We start from the raw sequence: 9,785 nt of genomic DNA, 5'->3' as shown, positions 1-9,785 counted from the left end.
AGCGACGGACTCGTCGGCGTCGTGCGACACCGTCCGACTACCCTCTGCCCAGGAATCGTGTTAACGCCTCTGGTCCTATTCCAGTTCTACGTAACAAAGACTAACTGCCGACCCGCCATTGTCCCACTCTTCCGGTCGGACGTGCGCTCGCCCCGAAATCTGGTTTTTCTCAATTTTCACTGGACATTCGATCGACACATTCGTCGCCGTGGTGAACGCGCGCGGCGATCGAAAGGCGCGCTGCGAGAAAGGGTGTAGGGACCTAGCTACGCCCTTAACTCCGTGACACTTTGTGTCGCCTGCAGTTAAATGAGGAAATAATTTTTCTAAAAGAGCGACAGCTCGCGCGCGGGTGTCAAAGGCGTATCTATTATTATAGGACGTCTTAATGTTCCGGAACCAAGATCGATCGACCTTTCGAGAGTTTGCACCGGATTGTCAGCACTTCAAAGGATCTGCGATATTCCTTGGACGATTTCGTTCACGGCGCCCCTATAACGTTCTCGTTAGCACAAATCTGCCGGATGCGAGGAGCTTCGCTGCAGCAGAGCACAAAAGACGTGATAGCGGGCGAATGTGAGCACGAGCGAGGTAAATCAAGTGAGAAATTTTCCATTGCTCGTCGAGAGATGGACGCGTGCGCGATTTAATTTTTAAATTCTTAAATTACAAAATAATAATATAATAGATCAGGGTTCGAAAAATAAAAACAAAAGAGATAAAAGAGGTTAACGAATCTAGATATACTTGCTAAGAATGTATTACAAATTTAAATAAATAATGTGAGAAACATTTCGACTTGCAATAAGATCATCTTCAGTGCGTCGTAACAAAAACCATCACTTACAAATTAAGTCGATAACATCTAGTCAGATTATAAAATTCATAAATCTTGTATATCGTTTATGTGGAATTAATATCAAAGTGTTTCGATTAGATCTTTTTGTAGAGTCTCAGAATCGTATCTTCCAATCTTCAACTCCTTACCTCCCTGCTAATATCCCTGCCCATCTCATCCTACTCCCCCCCTTCCAAAAATGTTTCCCTACCCTCTCTCTTTCCCTCATTCTTTCTAACAGCATGCCTCCGCTGCTTTCTACACTTACTTTATAACAATAGATCGACACACATGTCTGTCACCAATTCTCTTTAAGATTGATTTAACGTTTAATCAGGTAAAAATATCATTTTTCTTTAAGGCTCTACTTGCTTCTTTTCTCATGTTACAATACGACCAATACACAGAGAAAAAGATTTCTTTACATTCAGTATTTCTATTTATTTAATTAAAATTTGTTTCATTGAGACATATGCTTATACGAAATATTATTTTTTAAATAAAATTTTTTGTTTTATTCAAGAAAACTCTATTATTTAATGGAAAAACACATTATTATCTAAAGTAATATCTTTTAATCAAATAATATATTATTTGGTTACAATAAATATGTAAAATGAAACAAATAATTTCTTTATGTGGAAATGGCCAAATATGTTGAAAAGCGTTGTTTCATGCAAATATTTGCTTATTTATAACAACTATTGCCATTTTTGGCCAAAATTCTGGAATCACCGCGAGTGCGCTTTCACCACTAAGCGGCCTTATTTAAATGCGAAATTCAACCAGAGACCGGATATAAGGTGAAAGAGCTTATCACTCGCAATTCAACATATCATTGGAATCTATAAAAAAAAAATGAATAGATAAATTGCTTATTACTTGGGTCACTCGCATGTGTGCGTCGACTGACCGCCACATATATAATTAAATAAATAAATAAGTAATTGTTTAAGTAAAATAAGCTAATTATTTGTGTGAAGCAATACATTTCTTTCAGACATTTTCGATGAAGCATTGATATTGTTTGAATGAATATCAAAGTATTATTGAAGCCAAAGAGATTATGTCTTTTGTTTCAAACAATTTTTTTATTTAAGACAATAATATATATTCTTTAAAAAATCTAATAAACATACTTATATTTATCGAAACATTAGTTTGTTTGGACCATTCCAATGATCAAATTTGTTTGAATGCAATAAAATTTATTAAATCCAAAGAAATCTTTTTCTCTGTGTGCCAGTATTTCAACTTTAATATTCTCTTATTGTTCCTAACAAAATGCCCGATCTAATCCAGACACTTTGGTAACGCACTGAAGATGATCTTATTAGAGGTCGAAACGTTTGTCATATTAGTTATTTAAATTTGTAATACATTCTTATCCTGGCTTGGTTCGTCAGCCCCTTTTATCTCCTTCGTTCTCAAATTACATTTCAAGAATCTTGTGACAGGCCAGCCATCGCGAAGATCGAAGTTTAATAAACAAGAAATGTAAACCGAAGGAAATCGTAACTGTTAGGTAATACTCTACAGTTCATTTACGCATGTTATTTCATCCTCAATCAGTTTTCCACTCGAGTTCAATCAAGTTCCTCAAGTTCCTCACTCTCGTCGTGGATGCATCGCGCGGGCGAGGAGAAAAATCAATGATCCGCTATCGCAGCCGTATTCCATCACATCTCTCGATGTCATATTTTTATTACCGTCCCCATCAGTAAACACATTACAGGTTTCTCACATTAGACGCGGCGCAGGAGCAATGGCGGTGGTGACGGTGGTTGTGGCGGCGAACGGGGAGAGGAAATCAGAAAGACGGAAGCGGCAAAGTTGCGTGGGCGAAGGATGCTGCGCGCGGCCTCCTCTCGAATCGCATCTGTCTTCCCTCGCGGACCTCTCGATCATCCGTCGTATTTGCCTTCTCGAGAGCTCGCCCCTGCGTCCTTCGAGACGGGAAATCTATAAGCTTCGAGAGTGACCCTAACGAGAGGAAGAATACCGGAAAGACGGACGCGGCACGGGTGCTACGAAAAGCCGTGAAGATGTTAAGACAAACAAAACGGTAACGTCCGAAATTGGGGAGAGACCTCATCTCTCGATATGAGCGCGCTATTATTCGCGAATATTACGACGCTTCGCTATATTTACTTTTGTCATTCTATAACTTTAATTAGCAATCACTAAAATAAATTTCACAGTACCGATCGATGTAATGGCCTGAGTTGTACCCGCGTGCATCATAATACACTTAGCCCGTTGTTATAAAGAATAATCTTAAATAATGCCAATTTTTATAAATTATTTTATAGCTATGATTTGATCGCTCGATTCTTATATTTTTCAATGAACTGGATCTCGCCGGAAACCAACCTGCCATGCCCAATGACCACGATGGAATTATGTAAAACGAGAATATTCAGGATCCACCCTGCTCGCCATTGAACGAGGCAAGAATGAAGTTTTCTGCATAATACAAGCGGGGAACTCGAATGTGACGGATACGGATGGGAAAGAGAGGCACGCATATGCCGATTTTTTACACGACGCGATATTCCGTAACGCTAAATCACGTTGGGACAGCGAGACTCGCTTCGTTATTGCGATCTATTGATCTATAATCTATAATTCTGCAACTTTTATGTAAGCCAGAAATACGCGATGTTCCATTTATCAAAATGCTAAAAGGGTAAGTGATACGTTCCCGATACACGTAACGTTTATAAAAGCGATTGAGTTGCAGAGTCTGGACTGTTATCATCGCCCGACGTCGGAAATATCTCGCAATGCGCTCTCTCATCATCCTCTCGTCGGCGAAACGTATAATTATGCGAGTCCTCAATTTACTTGGGCGCGATCGCGAGGCGCAGCTGCTCTCGGAGCGGGATAATAAATCCACGTGCCCCGGTAATTAATTTGGCATAGATACACGTGGAACATTTAATTAATTAAATTTTATGGCTCGTTTCGCATGCGCTTTACGTAATGACGCTCATCGCAAACCAGGCTGAGCTCGAGTGGAACTTTATATCTTTCCAGTTATTACTTATATTAAACAGGTACAAAGTGATTTCAAGACTCCGTCGCAATTACAGAATTAATTACATGCAGGAACTTATGACTTTTCTCATTGCAAAGGCGACTGTGTTGCAGCTTGCGTATCATCGCAATACTATTAAAAAACATTTTAATAGTATTTCTTTATAATCTTTAACTTTTTAAGACGTGGCCAATTATTGTAGAGTGGCCAACAACTGTACCTTATCGCGCGTCTAAGAATAATGAGATCACGCAGGGTCGTGAATTAAAAAAAAAACCGTGTCCGCACGCGCCATTTCACGGCGCTGCGCTGTGCAACCGGGCAGGGAAACTGTAAAAGCGAGTATCACGATCGGAGGTAAAAGAGGATAAAAGAGACATGTGCCGCCTGTTGCTGTCAGCCATGTCGCGGTGTAAGTGCCGTGAAAAGGAAGAGACGATATCATCGGCGGCGAAGGCGGCAGGGGTGGAAAGATGTTTACGAGAGCGTTATAGCTTCGATCCTTGCCGGTAGTTTATCACGAGCAACTGACTCCGTACTGGATGCGTATCCGTGACGACATATAAAGCCACTCTCGTTCGTCTACCTCGATATACAAACAATTTCTCCTTCAATAACTTGTTCATACACGAACGAAGACTAACGCGACAGTGTGAGTAAAATTGTACTTAAAAACAACCAGATCCATGCGCGCTTTTTACATCCCCAAATGGATTCTATTTAAATAGAAGTGGATTATTTCAGTCTTCGATACGACGTGAATGTCTTAAATTGAATGTCACTGAATTACAGGGAATATAAGACTAATTATCGCAATACGCCATAAATAATTTTCCGAGTGACGTGAAATCGTTCTTAATGAACTTCGGAGGCATATTCCACTCTTTGGAGATCCGGCTGTCTTAGGAGTCTACCGCGTCCCGATAATGGGGCCTAGCGCACGCGTAAAACTATTAAAGACTTTTCCTTTCTGCTACCGAAAACTCTGAAGGCCCACCCATACGGCCGATGTATAAATCAAAACGGCCGCGGTATGATTTCCACGGTAGAAGGGAAGCATCTGTTCAAGGGGTTCATTCTTTTTAATAACTGTCACCGAATGGACCCAAATGTGGACTTTTACATAGTTAATTTGATTTATGCGCGCAGTGACATTTCCTTTGAATCCGGCAAAAGTTTTACAAGAGGTCTACCCTAATATGAATATATCTTCCGGCACTACACCGTCGTCCATGCATTATTATAAAAGAGTGCATAAATTCACATTATCTCAAGCACGATAAATATTAATATTATCGTAATATCGCAACACCGTATATTAATTAGCGATTTTACTTTCCTATTTACAGAATTATTATTCCGGCTGCAATTAAAACTTATCGAATCTCAATCATTAGCCGAAAATGGAACTCTGTGGAACGTGCCATAAAGTAAATTCTACTGGATGACAAAAAAAGATTCGTTGGAGATCCACCACCTGAATGACGATAAAAATGACCGTGGCGATGTTTTCAGCACGTGCGCGGAAAAACGGCTGCAGTTGCGCTGCGAGGTGGAAGCGTGATGACGTGAAAAAATTTGGTTGAATAATTTAAATCGTCTTAGCCGCGATTTCTTTTTTGTTGAAAGGGCGGAGGGATATCGGCGGCAGATGCAACCTGGACCACGCTTCGACGATTATCTTGCTCCGCTCTACAGTGGACGCGTGCTGTTTCGGATTAATTTTTTTTCTCTCTCTCGTGATCTCTTCTTGCCTCGCTAAAGGTGACGTGGACACGTGTTGGAAAATCAGAAAGATAGTAAATCTCTCGTTCCAATATATGTTCTTACATCGTTTGCGTATAATAACTCTTTTGCAGAGAGAAGAAATCTCCCTCAAAGTTTCCGTCCTCCAATCAGGATGCAGAGTAATATAACCCTTCTCTCAATGCGCCGCGTAACCACACCCCGTAATGGAGGATGCGGACAATTAATCAATGGGAGTAGCTGTGGAAATATTATCTTGCCTAGAGGTACTGTGTAATCACACTTGCAAAAGTTTAATAAAAATAAACTTCATATTGTTACTCTACAATTAGAAAGTTCTAACTAGCTCAAAATCAGACTTAATATTAATGATACATTTATAATTAATAAATAACGCATAATAAAGATAAGTTTATGAGGTACAAAATGGAATTTGTAATAGTAATTGTAACGCGGTAATTGATAGCGAGTGAGCAAGAGAGAGAGTGAAAGTGAGAGTGAGAGTGAGAGAGAGAAAGAGAGAGAGAGAGAGAGAGAGAGAGAGAGAGAGAGAGAGAGAGAGAGAGAGAGAGAGAGAGAGAGAGAGAGAGAGAGAGAGAGAGAGAGAGAGAGAGAGAGAGAGAGAGAGAGAGAGAGAGAGAGAGAGAGAAGCGGGCAAAGTTTGAAGTTGATCAAATTACGCTCGGATGACATCGTCTCATCTCCGACCCTCTCATAGCTTCCTACGAGAGTGGAGGCTAATGAAAGAATAAATACTTGATGCCGTGTGCCTAATTATGTCGCGGCTCTTGAGTTAAGGCGTAGGTAACTACGGGAGATGAATCAGAGGAGAGTCTACGGGAGAGGATTTTAGAAAGAAAGTTGCAACGGGGCGCGGCAGCGAAAGAGGGATCCAAGATTGGTGGCTTGATCTTGAATAATTGATAACGGCTCCTCGCGTGCGCTTAAAAGCCTTTGACTGCTTAATCTTTCACGATCAAAAGTGCTGGCGCTGCTGCTGCTGCCTCGATTCTTGTAATTCGACAACTGAAAAAGCGCTTTTCAAATAAATTATCGCTCAAATAGATAAGAAAAATGTGTCATATGTAATGATCTTTGTTGAAAAAATCTTTAATTATAGCAATAGAATATTCTTTCAGTTTTTCTAGCCTGAGAAAATTGTGTTTAAGCTGATTTCTTTTCTACAGTTGATTTTCTTACAGAGCTCTTTGATTCTCACGTTTTTGTAAGAGAGAGAGACCCCCCCCCCTCAATATATAAATTTTTAAGTGTCGCCAACGAAATTTCGACAAAACTGGAATGATAAACTTTAAACTAATTTTCCTGCAAACTAATTTACAGAACTCCCGATTCTTTTTTCGTATGATCAAAAGGAATATTAGCCTTTGACGGACAAAAGCAATGGCTGCCGAAGGCAGAACACGGCCGTTCGCGCCCTTCATCGTTCCACCATAATTTCCGAGAATGAGATAAGCTACATCTCTCCCCCGGATCGTCGGACGATGCCATGGGGTTTGCAACCCTCTCCTTGTCTCAACCCCTCTCGGTTCTTTGCGCGTTGGGGTTGTATCTGGGGAGCCTTCGTGCAACTGACCAATGCGCCATTGGCTAGCCGTACTAATCAATAAATCGTTCTGTGCAGCGGCCGAACCGACGTTCAGACGCCCTTCGTATCAAAGGGGCGACCTTCCGGTTTACCATCGTCGCGCGGAATGGACGCCACGATGCACTCTCTTCATTCTCATCGACCGGCTCTTGCCCGCTCGGTTGTTTGCTCGTAAGATGGAAATAGCGATCACGATGACTCGCGATAAAGTCTCATTCTTGCCTTTGAATCGCTTCATCTCGGTACTGTGACAAATGTTCCCATACAGAATGTTCCTGTACGCAGATAAATTTCTTATAAAACGCTAAAACTTTTTTTTCGTGTTTCTTAAGATGTCTAAATATGAAATTATTTTATATTAAGCGTTAATAAGTTCGCGAGTTAAATCTCAGAAGTATAAATTAGTACAAAGGAGAGATAATATATAACAAGTGGATTATGTTTGAATTTAATTCTCTAATAAAGCTAAAATTGTGTATTAACAAGAATGCATTGTAATAAACGCAATTCAATACTGATTGTCGCTGAAATAATAACACGTTTATTGATAACGGGCGTTTGCGGGGGGGGGGGACTGCTCGACTTTGATATTAAGGGACTTCATAGCATCCCCTTTTATTTCTTACGTCTTTACGCGAAAAGTCCGCGGTGGCCATTGATCGATGGAGACGGAGATGCGAATAAACAAAAGTTCGCGCCAGAGAGAGGGTGCCTCGCGTCATCAGTCATCGGTTTTGTCATGTGTGTGTGCTTCTGATGCGGACGGTAGAGACGCTATATCCTACAGATCGTAGCTCCGCGGAAGCCACGAGGAAGAAAGGACGAGGATGGGCCATAACGTATACGATCTGGGCGGAACTTTCCTTTTTATTTCCTTGCTTTCGTCGAGAACAGTAGGATCGCCAGTGTTAAGATTACGGCAAAATTTACGTTGCTGTAAATGTAGGAGTTTGAATAAGCGGTCGAAATACATCATATTATGTATAGAAGAGGTGATTTTGCTTTGTTAAAAATAATTGCAAAAATTAAAAGATGTGAAAAGGAGCGTAAGAGAGATTAATGCAGTCACACCTGTTGGACTTACGCGAAAATCTATCGTAACGATAACACGAGCGTGCGACCGCGCGTTCGCAGTTTTCCGAATATTTCTGAATCTAATATCCTCGCGGGATCGGTAAGAGGGAGGGTCGCGGCGAGAGAGGTAGATCCATCAACATCCGCTTTACGGTTACACACGTGGGCCGGGCTTGCACAATCGGCTGCGTTTTGGAGGAAAGCGAAGGGTCAACAATAGCCGGGGCTCCTGGCTACACCCTACCCTGGCAGGACCATTTTGAATACGCATAACGATCGTTCATTGTGATCTTCGCTACGGTCCTACGGTGCTCCTTTGAAGTTTCTGGAAAATTGCGGGAACATTACGCGATTCGGATTTTAGACTCGATCGAGAGAAAAGAACGAAGAGTGAGGGTGAACCTAAAGAAATATCCCATAGCGATAGCAATCGATCTGTATCGGAGCTGATAAATAATATCTGTGGGCTGTTAACACGTATAGAACGTATAGCTTTAAATATATGTAAATATAGCTTTTTGCGTAGCTAGGCATAAGAAAGAGATTTTAAAGACGCTTTAATTTATGTTTTCGCCCAGTTTACACTCACTCCAGCCGATCCTTTAATTAAATCTTTTCATTTCGCGTTAACGCCGAGAGAGACGTGCTACAGGAATTTAATTTGCCGAGAAATTAAATCGCGCGTCCTCTGTATTAATTAACAGAAACAAAAGGATCGTCGGCGCCTTTCGACGCGCAAGAGGCGAGTTAAATTACTCGTTGCGCGAGGCACGGAAGATGACCAGGGGCGAAACAGTAATCCCGTGCTGTAAGTAAATTTCTTCTTCGCCTGTTTTTCCTTTCGACAGCGCTCCCGCTTCCCTCTGGGCATTACACGTTGTTCTACCAAGTCGAAGTTTGTTCCGGCAACTTAAGAAGACATCTAGAAACGCTCTCAGGACCGCGGAGGATGAGATAGGGTCCGGTTGCCCTGGATACGGGCTCTCGCGTCTTCTTCCCGCGTTTACTTATCCGTTTACCATCCTGTCGAATATGAAAGTATCACGTTATCATGCGGTTATAATGAACGCCTGCTCACACAAATATAAGTATAATAGTCTTGTACTCTGAATCGACGTTTTCTTAACTTTGTAAACAGAAAGGAGATGCTAACGCTTTTGCACCCCAAAATTTACCCGCTGTAACTAATGCTCTTCTCATTTTACATATTAAATTGACGAACGTAAAATAATCTCATTCACAAAAATAACGTAACGTGTTCTTTTTTTAAGAATTATATAAATGGTGAGATTAAATATGTACATGCGAGCGAATGGTAATAGCGAGAAATTGTTATGGGTAACTGGCTTGACAGGATATTACCTACGCAAATTAAATTAGAAGAAGCCAGAAGCCCGTGACCTACATATGCGCGTCGAATATCACACGCTGTGTTAATTCCGATAACGATCAAAACGTTACACTTTTACGATTTCCGGACG

Source organism: Temnothorax nylanderi, unplaced genomic scaffold, assembly GCF_030848795.1.
Source record: "Temnothorax nylanderi isolate EJ_2023f unplaced genomic scaffold, tnyl_v1.0 TNYL_tig0327_pilon, whole genome shotgun sequence".
Lineage (NCBI taxonomy): Eukaryota > Metazoa > Arthropoda > Insecta > Hymenoptera > Formicidae > Temnothorax > Temnothorax nylanderi.
Note: the sequence above shows the minus strand (reverse complement) of the source record.